Here is a 15,888-nt window from a genome sequence, read left to right on the forward strand (position 1 = left end):
TTTGGTCATATTGTTTTATCTATTTTTTTTTTTTTTTTGGCCAGTCCTGGGCCTTGGACTCAGGGCCTGAGCACTGTCCCTGGCTTCTTCCCGCTCAAGGCTAGCACTCTGCCACTTGAGCCACAGCGCCGCTTCTGGCCGTTTTCTGTATATGTGGTGCTGGGGAATCGAACCTAGGGCCTCGTGTATCCGAGGCAGGCACTCTTGCCACTAGGCTATATCCCCAGCCCTGTTTTATCTATTTTTTACTGAGAAAGATGATGCATAAAGTGAATGACTGGATTTTTATTTTTCATGAATTAATATAAAAAATTAAAGCATTATTAATAATAACTCAATCTAACTAAATATATATGTGTGTGTTTAGCCAGATTAGTCAGAATAAATAACTCTTTTCTGGCATACAATGTTAATTTATATATGTATATATATATATATATATATCCTCAAGTTAATGAAATAATATAAACTTAATATGTTGTGTTTGATCAATAACTAAGTCATATTTTGTTGCCTAAATCAATAGAATTATCACAGTGGAAAGATATTTACTTTATAAGTAATAACAAAATATAAGCAGTCTATCTGTTGTTCAGGTGTGAGACAAAGGCTCAAATTACTTTCACTTAATTCTTTTTGCCACTTTAGTGATAGGTACCATCACTCTCACTTTAAAGATGAGGAGAAAGTTTAGAAAGGGTTAGCAAGTTCCCACAAATCCCATAGCAAATAATGCCAGGAATCAAAGTAGTTTTCATTCACCAAACCCTGGCAGAGTTGAAGGTAAAAGATTCTAGTTGTACCTGTGGTGGCACAGAAATTTAACCTGTATAAATTATGTCATTTTGAGAAGGTGAACCATCTCGAAGACAGTGGCATTCATTTTCCAGCTCTATGTTAAAAATAAATGAAATGGGAGTAAAATATTGAAGGAGATTGGAAATTTTGCTTCTACTAAGAACTAGTTTGGTTTAAGTAAGAGGAAAAGGTGAAGACTACTGAGGATTTGAGCATATGGTAGAAAAAGCTTCAGTAGTTCATTAGAGAAAACACTAGCATAATTCTCATCAGCAATTCATCTAGAATTTGCTTTTGGTCTCTAGGCTTGTTTTTATTAATGAAAATGACAGTTGTATATAATCAAGCTCATATTAAGGATTTATTCAAAGTAGGAAATTTTATCATGAATTTTGAGTAGAAAAAATACATGTAGCCTTCATGCTAAAAATCACCATATCATGGCAGAGGACAATAAACGAAATGAAAATCTGATGAAATCTAATGAAAATCTGAGTTACCAAGTTAAATCATTTCTAATATAGTTTTTGATTATTAGATTAGAGAATCATGAAACATAGCTACTTTGCCTAAATTCCCATCACAGTATTTTTGAAATGGGAGATCTGGAATAAAGTGGTCTATTTTTGAATCTTGGCACCTCTTCTTGTCTTGAGTTATTTTTTGTTTGTTTTGTTTTGTTTTGTTTTTTTGAACTCAGGGCCTGCGCACTGTCCCTGGCTTCGTTTTGCTCAAGGCTATTACTCTACCACTTGAGCCACAGCGCCACTTCTGGCCATTTCTACATATGTGGTGCTGAGAAATTGAACCTAGGGCTTCGTGTATAGGAGGCGAGCACTCTTGCCACTAGGCCATATTCCCGGCTCCTTTGGTACCTCTTCTTTGTTAACTGAATCAACTTCATTTTCGGAGTGGTTCTTCTTTTTCATTATAAAGTTTTCTGTGTTGCAAGGCCATTGTGAGATTTCCATCGAAATCACAGGTGAGAAATCTTGCCCATTTAATAGGCACTGAACTATCTCACCCTAGTAAATAAATGAGGTATTTAAAAATATTCAGAACATAATTTTTAAGTTTATGAATGAGGTAATTAGTCATATCCTCTGACATTTCTCTGTCAATTTGAATAATATGCATTTGGTAAGTTAACCTGGAAAATAAAAGAACTACTGGCATTTTTGTGGAACATTATTTCTCAATCAAATGTCTCAAAAATAACACTAAATAGAAGGACACAAAATTTCTCAGGTTGGTTGAGTAAAATGTAGACATATAGAGAACTTTCCCAGTAATAAGTAACTATATCCAGTTTGGTGAATGACATGGATTCAATTATTTTATTTATCTTTTTATGCATTAAATATTTGTAAAGGAAAATTATGGCAATAATAGCAATTTCGACTCTGAGGATAAAGCTAAATCTTTGTTTCCATGGAGCTAGCTTTCATTCTGCTGAAAGCAAATAACTAATTAAAAAATAACTGCATATAGAGATGTTTGAGGTATAGTACAATGTAAAAATAAGAGAAATGGCATGTATAATCTTGTTGTTTGGGTAGCTTCAAAGAAGAAAAATATAAGAGTGACCTAGGAACAAATTTTACTCACAAAAAAAGATGAGCTGTCTTTTTCCCCCATTTCTTTATTGTTAAAGTGATGTATGGAGGGGTTACAGTTTCATATATAAGTCAATGAGTACATTTCTTATCCACCTTGTTACCTCCTCCCTCATTTTTCCTCCGCCCCCCATTCCCCACCCTCCCGAGTTGTACAGTTGGTTTACACCATATAGTTTTGTAAGTATTGCTGTTGCATTTATTTGCCTTTTTTTTCCTTTGTCTCTCAATTGTGGTATTTCCTTTCCCTTATATGCCTGTATTGGAACTAGGGAAGAGCTGTCTGAAGGTAGAACATTGTTGCTAGGCTGGCTGAATAGTGCTGAAGGAGGAACTAAAGAAGTAACTCAGAAGTAGCACTGTGGCTCAAAGTGCTAGAGCACTAGCCTTGAGCAAAAGAGCTCAGGGTCAATACTCAGGGTGCAAGTTCAAGCTCTACAACTGACAAAAAAAATAAATAAATAAAAGTATCCTCACTGTAGGAACAGAAGTGCAAGCCTACTTGAGGGTGAATGAATTCGTATGATGAACTATTGTGAGATGAGGATGAGGAAACAGATCTCCAAATGCCTCCAGAGTGGTATTTTGATTTTTTAGTTTTGCATAAATGTGGCAAGAGTTCCATTAGAGACTTTCAAATAAAAAGAATAACCAGATTTTTTAATGACTTTGGAGAGATTACTATGACTGCTGTGTGGAAAACTGACTATAGGAAAGACCCAAGTAGGGGAAAAAATCTTTGAATTGACTCCAGAATAAAATGAGAGATGTTTGTGGATCTAAGACTGAAATTCCAGGGTCTCAGACCTGGAGCACTATATTTTGGAGTTGTCAGGATGGAGCTAGAACTAGAAAGGCTTAACTAAGATAGTATATTAGGGTTTGAAATTAAATAAGTTTTAGAAAGAGGTAATTCATTGCAAATACACAAAAAGGTAACGGCTATTGGAAAAAAAATAGAAAAATATACTAGAAAACAAGGGAGGAAACACATAAATTTAAAGTAGATCCATGTTATGCAATACTTTTCTTCCTTTATTGTTAATGGGAAGTACAGAGCTGTTACAGTTTCATATGCATATACAATACTCTCTAATCTGGTCAGTTATTCTAACTGAAAAACAATGACAACAACCTGAAACCTCTGGTGTGAGCCTGACACAGTAGCTCACGCCTATAATCCCAGCTATGTAGGAGGTGGAAATAGGAGAATCAAGTTTCAAGGCCAATCCCAGTAATAGGGAGAACCTCTCAATAACAACAACAACAACAAAAATATGGTGCTACCTAGTCACCCTAGATAGTTCAATAGGAAGATTAGAGCCTGGGCACAATGAGTAAAACTTATCTTTTAGAAAATGTATCCTTCCTTCCTTCCTTCCTTCCTTCCTTCCTTCCTTCCTTCCTTCCTTCCTTCCTTCCTTCCTTCCTTCCTTCCTTCCTTCCTCCTTCCTTCCTTCCTTCCTTCTTTCTTTTCTTTCTTTCTTTCTTTCTTTCTTTCTTTCTTTCTTTCTTTCTTTCTTTCTTTCTTGTATTTGTTCTCATTTCTTTATTGCCAATGTGATGTACAGTGGGGTTACAATTTCAAACACACGGAAGTGTATACATTTCTTATCAAACTTGTTGCCTCCTCCCTCATTTTCCCCCCACCTCCCCACTCTCCATTCCCTCGCGCCCCCTCATGAGTTGTAGAGTTGGTTTACACCATATAGTATGGTAAGTATTGCTGTTGCATTGCTTTTTCTTTTTATCCTTTGTCTCTCGATTTTGGTCCCACAGAAAATGTATTTTTCTAAAGCACTGAAAACTTCAGGCTGGTTAAGTTTTGATGTTTAATAAAAATATACAGTGAACCTTTTTACTATGCAAATGTATTCAGTTTTGAAAACCATTAAATGATAATAAAACATTCTCTATTTCTTTATGTCATACTATGAAATGAAGCTGTTACCTCTCAGCATGCATTTTAATGAGTTTTAACTAACAATTTAATGAGCTGACATTATCATAAACTAAAAGATTAGACAAAAAGTGAATGCACTAGTAAAGGGAAAGTTTCATGGAGTTAATTTTATTATTTAAAATATACTCGAAAGCATTTTAATATATGTCATCAACTATCATCCTACAAGGAAAAGTATATTAAGAGATTGGATAATGTCCTTATACTTAAACTCTACGACTGTATTTTACCTTAATTTAAAGTAAACAAATGGCTATTTTATATATTCAAACATATGAAATAGAAGTTTATAGAAATTTTATTGTTTGTTACATTTCCTCTAAAGTAAATCTTCATGTGGTGTTGTTTTTTGCTTTTTTAGTTGTTGAATTAGGAATTACAGTTTCCCTAAGTCATATTTATGAGGTGGATTATAGATTCACAAGCTATAATTGGGATTTCTGATTATCAGTTTTATAAAATAAATGCTAGTTGGGCTTTTTAAGAGTATGTACCAGCAGGAAGTTTATGTGATAGTTTTAAGGCACTCAGTGCAGCAGGCTATCCATTATGAACTGGTTACCATTTTTTAAATTTAATTTTTATTTTTTGTTGTCAAGGTGAAGTACAGAGGGACTACAGATAGTTTCATTAGGTAGTGAGTTCATGTATTACCCAACTGTTGCCCCCTCCCTCATTTTTCTCCCACATTCCCTCCTCCCCAATTCAACCCCAATTCAATTATACAGTTGGTTTATACTATATTGTCCTGTAAGTACTGCTGTTGCATTGGTTTGCCTTTTACCCTTTGTCTCACTATTTTAATGTTCCCCTTCCCTTCCCTAATTCAGACAGACATATATAAAATAATCAAGGTAACTGGTTACTATTTATCCAGCCTCTACTGAGACAGTTAAGAAACCATAGGTCTACATACAAAACTTGTCATCATATTCACCTTTATATCTCTTAAATGTAGTTCTTAGTAGGCCTTCTGTAAATGATAAAAGAAAGACAGCCTCAACATTAAAGCTTAAGAATTTTTATTTTATCTTTTCTAAAATCACTAATTGATAAAAAATGTATATGGATTAGCCTTAAGGTCAGGCATACAATAATACACAGTTTATTAATCTTTACATCAAATAGCTACTATGCTATAAAAAAAATATACTTTGTACCACTGAAAGAATCTTCTTGTGAACGTACGTGTGTGTGCGTGCGCGCGTGTGTGTATCTTGGTACTGGGACTTAAACTCAGGGACTGTGGTACTGTCCCTTATTATTTTTGTATTCTAGGTTCTCTACCACTTGAGCCACAGCACCACTGCTGAATTTTTGTTGGTTAGTGGGAGATAAGAGTGTCACACACTTTCCTGCTAGGATGGCTTTGAACTACCATCCTCAAATGTCAGCCATTTTAGTAGGTAAGAATGTAAACATGAGGAGCAGTACCTGGCTACCATTGAAAGAAATTTATAGGTAGCTATGTTTACAAATCTTCAAAACTCTCTGACTTGAATCTAGTTCAATCAGATTATTTGAAAATACACACATACTCTTGCTTTTATTTATTTATTTATTTTTGGTGGGGGAGTGGGGGTGCAGTACTAGGGTTGGAATTTCTGGCTCCATCTTAGTAGGTGAAGCACTCTACCACTTAAACCATATCTCCAGCTCTTGAAATATTCCTGCTCTGTATTTTCAGTTTAGGTGTTGAATTTATAATACATTGTTCATTAATGATATTGGCAAGTAATAAATATATTTGTAGGGTTTAAAATTTTAAAAAGTATAAAACAGATGTCATGACCTCTTTTTCATTCATCCTTCACTTTTCAATACTTTTATTTCTCCAAAGGCAAACATTATTATTAGTTTCTTCTGTGTTATTCCAGAGAGGGTTTTGTGTACATGCAAGCACATTCCAACTTGTTTTCTCCTTCTTGCAATATATTAATGTTATTGCAGACCCAGCTCTGAAACTAGCTCCTCTAAAAATCCTTAATCCTTTTCTGCAAATACTTTGTACTTGTTTCTGATACTTCACATTTTCTACTTTCAAATTATGATTTCTGAGTTAAACATGGTAATATCTCTAATTTTCTTAAAAACCCAGGGGGTGATCTCTACTTCAAATACCTTCTACGCCTAATGTATTTTTATTGTGTATATAATCAACAAGTGTGCAGTACACATTAGTTGAATTTAAAATGTTAACAATTTAAAAACAACATACCTATTTCACCCAACACAAATAGAACCAGAACTGGGTGAAAAGACAACAATGAGTATTTATTTGGTGTTTATTAAGCAAAGTAAAACTAAATATTATTGTAATCACTTTAAAAATACACTTGACATATTAGGCAAAACTTACACTTGAGGGACTTAAGAAATTTTGATCTATTTAATATAATTATTAAAAGCATACAGAAACCAGTGGTATATCATTGTTGTATTATTTTCAACATGCGATGTGAAACTATATCTTTTTTTCTTTTTCCCTTGAATTTCCTTCCTGTGGTTTTACCCCTATTATCACTGTAACTGAGTTTAGTATCCTGGATATTGCATATACATGTATTGGATGTAGGGTATGGAAATGGAATATCAAGATTGAGAGATAAAGGATAAAAAGACAAACCAATGCAACAGCAATACCTACAAAACCATATGGTGTAAAGCACCTGTACAACTCATGGAGGGAGAGGGAAACGGGGAAGGAAGTGGCAGGGGGGAAAATGAGGGAGGAGGTAACAAGTTGGATAAGAAATATAGTCATTGCCTTACATATGAAACTGTAACCCTCTGTACTTCACTTTGACAATAAAGAAGGAGAAAAAAAGGAAAGAGGGAGAAAGAGAGAAAAGAGAGGGTGGGATTAAAAAAACTTTTAAACTCTAATCTCTGACTTGAAAATAAAACTGGCATACTAGCTGAAAAAAATAAAAGCTTAATGGACATACAATCAATATGGGCATTGGGACATGTGGATATATTTTATAACGTTAAAAAGTCACATCTGAATACATTTGACTTAATATTTTGTTATTATATGTAAGTCCAAACTCTCGCCATATTCATTTGCAATAATTCTCATCTTCTACTAGAAGTTGCTTAATATTTACAATTTAGGCCTGGGTAGTTCCAGGAAAGCCATACTGGTTTGATTTGCCTCCTGTATGTGATCTATTCACTAAAAGTTTTACCACACCATCTTTGATTTCTTTATCACAATATTAAACCTATAGTAGCTAACGGCATTTTTCTTCACTTTTAAAATATCTACTTTATACAGGTGTTGTTGACGCAAACCTGTAAATTTTAAATTCAACTAATATGTACATAGGAGGCTGAGATCAGAGAATTACAGTTTGAAGCTAGACTGAGCAGATGAAAACATAAGATTCAAATCTCTAGTTAACCAGCCAAAAGCTGGAAGTTTGGCTGTGGTTCAAGTGGAAGAGGACCTGCCTTGAGTGAGAAAGGCTAAAAAGCAAGAGCTTAGCACCCTGAGCTTGATTCCTAGTATTGACATGTGTGCGTGTGCACACACACACATACACACACACACACACAATATCCGTTTGGTGGATAAAATGTATGATTACACAATTCTTCAGTCATATAGATATTTTTTGCCCCCAAACATGTATAAAACACCCACTAGCTGTTTGGACTATAGAGATGGAAATGAGGTTTTACTGCCTATATGCAGTATTCAGAGCAAGCAAGACATAATCATATTTGGGGCATAGATATAGACATTAGTGATTAAGATCAAATGTGAAGTTTAAAAAGATGACTTTATGAACTGCCATACTTAGGCCTAAATAATATGTGTTTGGAAGGTTCTGTGGTAATTACCTATTACTTACCAGGTGTTTTTTTTTGTTTGTTTGCTTTTTTTGCTTTTTTTGTTTTTTGCCAGTCCTGGGCCTTGGACTCAGGGCCTGAGCACTGTCCCTGGCTTTTTTGCTCAAGGCTAGCACTCTGCCACTTGAGCCACAGCGCCACTTCTGGCCATTTTCTATATATGTGGTGCTGGGGAATCGAACCTAGAGCTTCATGTATATGATGCAAGCACTCTTGCCACTAGGCCATATTCCGAGCCCACTTACCAGGTTTTGATACAATCCCAGGACAAGAAATAGAAAACATCACATGCAAAAGGTAGTTGTCACCATGTAGTACATTTGTTCCTCACCTAGCAATGGAAAAAGTGGCCTATGCATGTTTGTTTTTCATCTCTGAGCAGTTTGCCAGTGACAGAGTAGAAACTCCTCAGATAAAGAGCAATGCGGAAACCCAGCCTTAAAACAAAGCCAAAGACTCAGTAGGTAATTATATTTTCTCCCTTATTGCTGAGCCCACACTCTGTGGCAGGCCAAGAGTGACTCTGGTATGTAACATAAGGGAGGGAATTAAACAAAATCTCACTTTAAACAACTGTTTCTAATTTCATAAATTACATGATGATTTGATTAAAACATGCCTATGTTTTTTAAAAAAACTAATCACTTTTGAAAAAAATTTACACTCTAATAATTTTAATTATGGGAACTCAGTGTTGCTTACACATTTAAAAGATATTTAGGATATGTTGTTGAATATGTTTGTTTTCATGGAGGTATAAGGAAAGGCTGGAGGTGCAGTGGGTTTAGCATCAATAATGCATGAAAATGTGCTTTTCATAGGTAAACAAAACTTGTCAAGCACATTATTTTTCCAATCAATGCCAGTGGTATAATATGAGTTTTCTGAAATAATTTAAATTTGGTCTTTAAGACATTTATATTCATAAAAAAGTGCTTATATATGCTTCTTGCTTTCTCTTCTCCTGTTTACCTGTCAAAACATGGTGATGCTTTTGAAGATTTGTGGTAGATGAGTAATGAGATTGCTGAATGTTAACTGCAGCATTCAGAAATCACATGGTAGCAAAAGAAAAGACCAGTAGTTAGAGCTTTGCAATAGAGTAGAAGGGTGGTAGAGAATTTTTTAAATCAGTCAATTTAAAATATCAGCATGCTACAGTCTGGGTTAAGAAATCCTTCAAGCTTCTTGTCATGTAGTAATCAAACAGAACATTTCCTGAAGAATATAAGACGTCAAGCTCCATCCATTCTAACAGAATTCATGCATGGAGTAATCCTGATATTTTGTGATGTGGACATATGCAAATCCTACTATTGTGTAGGTAATACTGAAGAATCTGTAGGCATATAAAACGTGGTTGTTTTAAAATATTAAAATTTTAGACAGTGCAATGCAGGTAGGGGGTTAGAGCCTGTTCATGTGTGGAAGAAAAAAATAAGCTGTAAAGTCTGAGATGGGTTATTTTGTAAGTTCAAGGTTATGGTAAGATTCATGTGTAACCTCTAAATGGTATCTCTAGTGGGTATGGTTACAAAATGTCTTGCTAAAACAAGTAAAATAATAGAAATCGTCAATTCAACAAGAATCAAGATAAAGGCCAATAGAGGTATTATAATTATACTTCTCTACTTCATTGGGAGATTTGTTGACTTTCTGGCACAAGAGGAAAAGATAAAGCAACAGTAGTTTCAAAGTAACTAGCAGTGGTGACAAGAATGGTTAACCTTGACCTTCTACTCTTTCCAACCCCCCACTTCATCAGCAGGAGTGAGATTACTTTGAGACCCTGCCAATAGGTAATAAATAACACATAAATTCCAGGACACCCTCACACTGGAGGGTGCCCTAATGTGTAATAATCCTTAGACTATTGAGTTTATAACTCATGACATCTGGCAGTTACTTGGCATTGTAATTCCTGTTCATCATGCACATCAGAGTACACCATGGAAGAGAAATACTGGAGCAATAAAGCCTTGATACTGGAATGACAAGAAGATGCTGCTGAGGTTGTACATCTTTGTGAGTGGTGGAATACTGTAAAAGATAATGCCTTCAGATAATAACTAACAAGGTGGGAGAAGAGTGGTAATCTGTTGGGAAGAAATAAATACACACACATATTTGTGTGATAGCTGATCCTCAGAAATGTTCATTTACTGTGGTCAAATAGTACAGGTACAGGGTGAATTAGAGAATAAGAAATGGTTAAAAAAAGAATACTAGTGTGCAAAAATGTATTCTACCATGCATCTACAATAAAACATCCTGGTACCAGTTGCTCTGGCTGAAGACTTGAAACTCAGTGGATGGAAGCCTTGAAAATCCAGAAGCAGATAGATGTTTATTAGTAATCATCCTGTTAATATAAATCATATAAAATTTGTATACTTGCTTGCCAATCTATTTCTCTCTATCTGCAATACATTTATCATCTGTCTATATCTATCTATCTATCTATCTGTCTGTCCATCCATCGTCTGTCTACTTATCTACCTACCTACCTACCTGTCTGTGTATCCTCTAATGTACCAAAACTATGTCATAGAGAAGAAAAGCAGTATTGTAAACTAGGAATTCTCCAGACTATTCATCTTGAGCAGCACTATCTGACATTATTTTCTTGTCTTTTAAATGTCTTTAAACAACTGTTTCTAATTTCATAAATTACATGATGATTTGATTAAAACATGCCTATGTTTTTTAAAAAAACTAATCACTTTTGAAAAAAATTTACACTCTAATAATTTTAATTATGGGAACTCAGTGTTGCTTACACATTTAAAAGATATTTAGGATATGTTGTTGAATATGTTTGTTTTCATGGAGGTATAAGGAAAGGCTGGAGGTGCAGTGGGTTTAGCATCAATAATGCATGAAAATGTGCTTTTCATAGGTAAACAAAACTTGTCAAGCACATTATTTTTCCAATCAATGCCAGTGGTATAATATGAGTTTTCTGAAATAATTTAAATTTGGTCTTTAAGACATTTATATTCATAAAAAAGTGCTTATATATGCTTCTTGCTTTCTCTTCTCCTGTTTACCTGTCAAAACATGGTGATGCTTTTGAAGATTTGTGGTAGATGAGTAATGAGATTGCTGAATGTTAACTGCAGCATTCAGAAATCACATGGTAGCAAAAGAAAAGACCAGTAGTTAGAGCTTTGCAATAGAGTAGAAGGTCCACAAAGACAGTTGTGCTGTACATTTGTCCTGCAAGTGGGGTTCAAGAGAGAAGGTTTAGTTCGGCAGGAGAGGAACACAGCACCATTAGTTTTATATGCATTTCTGAATGTCCTCTTTCTCAAACACTGTATTTGAGCACAGTTTCTAACATGTCCTTGTCAAGCTATCTTTGATTCTGAAGACATCAGTCCTATATAAACAGTTTTGTGGACAAGGACTCTTTAAGGGAAGGAAAAAAAGAGGAACTGATTAAACATTAATTATCTCCAACCCTCAACTTCCTCATATACTAATGGATAGGGCATGCAGATCCCTGTCAAATATCAGATGCTAGACTTTGCCAAAAATAGGACTTCCAAGTCTTGAAGCAATGCCAAACACTGGCTTCTTAGCTGAAAAGCAAAGGAAATGATTGCCAGAGACAGGACTTGAGTCTGCCATGGTCAGATGTCACCAGTTTGCTGTGCCACATGTGATCGCAGAGTTTATGAATGATCTCAACACTTGGTCCCTAAGGAGAACATATGTATTACAGAGGTTACGCATACAAATTACAGAGAGCAAAATATTTCCATGCAATTTCTAAGAATCCTTCATCAAGTTTTAAACATTAATGGAAAACATGAAGGAAGACTTGGCACTCTTAGCAAGACTTCAAATTATTCTGTGGGTGAGGATGGAGCAGAGCTATAAAAAGATTCAAGAATAAAGACTTGGCTACGACACTCAGAGCTGGCCATTCCTCTTGTGTGAATTGTGTGTTTGTGTATTTTATTCCCTGCAGAATACCAGGCTTTGCAAAAAGCTTGGACTTGAAAATGAGCAAGTCACAGGGCAGTCTTGTTTATTCAGTATGCTCCAGTTCATACTACTGGTTTATCTGGTTCATTTGCTGAGTGAATTTGCTTATACAGGGAGTATTAGTGGAAGGGGCGTGGGGGGACCTCATGTCACATTTTGGAATCATCAGTAGGCTTCAGGGGTGCCAGTGTCAGCTTGCATGGCAGTAGCAGGATGTCTCCCATTGATTTCTTTCATTCCTATTCTCCTTCTGTGCAGAAGAAACCACTTGTGATGTGTCTCCCCAGAATCAGATTGTATTTCCTAGTTAGCTGGAAGCTGATCTGTTCATTTTGATCTCAAGTATTTCTCTTTTATTAAAAACATTAGTGTATGTTAACTGTGTAAAATAATTTTATTGTGTTATTTCCATGCATATGGATATGGATATAATGTACTCGAATCACACTCACTACTTCTATTACTCTTTGTTAGCTATCCCATCCCCCCTTTAAAACATTTTTAACCATCATCACATTTGCTGGTACAAAACAGAATGAAGTTGTTTCATATAAATGACACCTCAGCATAAGATTTGTTTTTAAGTTGGTTAAAGTTCAAAAACATATGTAATTATTCCATATCAGTGAAGAACTGTCACTTGGAAGAGAAAATTTGACGTAGACTGCCATCAGTGCAAAATGGAACTGAATTAGAAAGTCTAGACTTAGCAGAGTCTTCAAGATTGAATGATTTATCTACCCATATCATGGAAAACTCAAGTTTTTTCAGCTCATGTTCTACTGGGCTTAATCTGATATGAGACTCCATTTGGACTCAAGTTGGATGGCTGGTACTAATAGTCATCTACTTTGGCATAACACAGGGGATGTTCTTGCAAATGGAACTGAAGTCCTGAGTTTCATACCAGTTTGGACTATATCAAATTAGTCCTCTTATGAACACCCATAGTTCTTGTAGTAGTGTATTGATATGACTACAGAAACAATATGTAACATTTGTATATATTGGCCATTTCATGTGTTATCTTTATTTCAATTTTTACATTTACTTTCTATAATTTCTGGTACTACTTTTGTTGGTTGCAAAAAATGTACTGTTTCTTTGAGTGATTACTTACTGAGCCTTTTGAAGTGTCCTCTTAGTTGCCTTTGGTTTTCAACTGCATCCAGTCAAGAATATGAGTATATTTGTTTTCAGATTACCTTCCTCGTGATCACTTAGCTTTTCTGGGATGATTTATTTCTTTTTCAGTGGTGTATGGATGAATACTTGTATCAATAGTAGTATTATGTTTCTAGTCATTTAACAAAGTCTGTTCTGTGGACACTTGTGGTTCAAAAATATGTCTTCCCTGAGAATTTTAGTTTGTATTTTCTCTTTATTGTCATTCTTAATTTATTTCAGTAAACTTAGATGGAAATGTCTTAGTGACGCCTTACCTTAACTGAGGTTAAAATAAATAAAGTCCAGAAAATTATCAATTTAAGAGAAAGGGAGAAGTCTTGATGTATGAAAGAATAGAGTTGTGAGGATAAGAGTCACAGATGCAAGGTCTAAGGCTATAAGTAGATATAAAGGTTCCTTAGGGTGTACATTAGTTATCCATTGCTTTTTGAGGTATCACAAACACGGGTGAATGTAATAAGAGTCTTCAAGGGTCATTGAATTGAGGACCTCCACATGGTGTTGGTGGTATGCTGGAAGCTGCCCTCATATCCTTGTCATGTTATCCTCTTCATTGGTAAGGTGGTCCTTGCAAGCTCAGAGGTGTGAATGTGTGTGTGTGTGTGTGTGTGTGTGTGTGTGTGTGTGTCGGTCTGTCTGTCTGTCACAGAGAGAGAATGAGGAGGAAGAGGAAAAGTAGAAAGAAGGAAGAAGAAGAGGGGGAGGAAGAGAAATGTCACAATCTAGTTTTACAGTCTAATTACAAATGTGCGATCCTATCACTTTTTCTATTAAAAGATTTATTTGGATGGGAGCAAAGATCTCTATACATGAAGCTATGTCACTAGGCATAAATTAGTTAGCTGAGTTACATACAAACCCCAGAGAGCATATTACAAGTTGAAGAGGGTAACAGTACCAATTATACCATTATCTCACCCTACTTTCTGAGTGAATAGTCTGAAAGCCTAAAATTACAGTTGATGTAGATTTCTTGGCTTCATGTGCAAATTGGAGTCATTTTCTTTCTTTTTTTTCCTGAATGAGTAAACACATGTTATATTGTTTAAGAATACCAGTCCATATAGTATGCTATGATATTTTTTCTTTGTTATGATGTTTTTCTTTTTTACTTTCTCATATCAAAAGGCCTTTTTAAAAAATTGGGTTATTGTGAATAGGTATAACACTGACTCTGAATGATTTTCTGTGGTCTAAAGTACCATTTGAGCTAAAGGTTTTTGGCATTGTATTTGTTAGGAGACCAGAGCTGGGGAAGGCCCTTGAACTGGCCAGATGTGCTATTTTGGAACAGATTGAAGATCTGCCAAAACACCATAGGATGCCAATACCGGATATTGTACTGTGTCCGGGGGTGGGGGGAGGTTGATCACTCTGTTACTGTATTTTTGCACTTCTTACCATTGAATAAATAGGCAGCTGTTCTGTATTTAGAATAAAAATTAGTCACCAGCTTGCTCTCTCTGGAGGAAATGCCTCCAAGAGGAAACCAGAGTGTTCACCCCTTTTTGTGGCTTGCATGAATATCACATTTGAATGCATTACCCCCACTCCCACCCCTAAGATCAATCAGAAGCAAACCTTAAGCACAGGAATCACACCTTTTTCTGCCAGTTAGTGAGAAGACTAAAAATGTGCACTTCTCAGTGCTAACACAGAACATGTTTCCTTCGCAGTAAAAGCACTAAATTAACCTGTTAATAAGCTGAGAATGAACAATTCGTGTGGAATGCTTTCTTCTTTCTCCTTCAGAAGAAATAAGATGCTCTAATCTGGAAAAGGACCATGACTTCATTAAGACAGAAAACCATGTTAAAAGGATGTATTACCAGAGAAAAGAAAAGCCCTAGGAGTCACTTACCTTTTTTCTCTAGGGTTGTTTTCAGGAAAGAGATTTTTATTTATTTGGAGAATGACAATTAACCTAGAGACTTAGCACAGCAGATACACATAGTGATGAAGTGGGTCTTATTATTAGATAGAGAAAGCAGTTGATTTGACTTAATCATCATTTCCGTGGGTGACTTAAATAACAGGCTACCAGTAGCTGCTCTGTTATCTGTTACGGACAGTGTGTTTCTGTGTGTGCATGTACATATATGTATGTATATCTGTGCATATATACATGTACACATGCCTTCATATATAGACACAGTGCCTACATATATATGGTGTGTTATCTATAAAATATTTAACAGACCAGAAATTACACTATACCTAGATACACTTAGGTTGGCTCTACTTTGGAACTTTACAATGAAAGTGTCAGTGTTGAAAGTTCAAAATAGGAAAAATGGATGTAGCTGGGAAAAGTGAAGATAGTGGAGGGATGTGATACCTGACCGATTCTCTTACTTTTTTTTTTTTCCTGGAAGTTTGTCCTAAAAAAGCCCTCAGCCTTGTTTGCTATAGAAACCCTTTTTTTCTGCAGTCTGAGATGCCAAACCATTTCTCTAGCTTTCCATCTTGCCA

General features: G+C 35.4%; 1 protein-coding gene across 12 annotated transcripts in view; it reads left to right on the forward strand.

Annotated features, from left to right (window-relative positions):
* The window catches only part of Robo2 (roundabout guidance receptor 2), a 516,317-nt gene that overhangs the window by 343,904 nt on the left and 156,525 nt on the right, over window positions 1–15,888 (forward strand). The gene's annotated exons all lie outside the window — the stretch shown is intronic.

Source organism: Perognathus longimembris, chromosome 5 (genome assembly GCF_023159225.1).
Source record: "Perognathus longimembris pacificus isolate PPM17 chromosome 5, ASM2315922v1, whole genome shotgun sequence".
NCBI classification, from domain to species: Eukaryota; Metazoa; Chordata; class Mammalia; order Rodentia; family Heteromyidae; genus Perognathus; species Perognathus longimembris.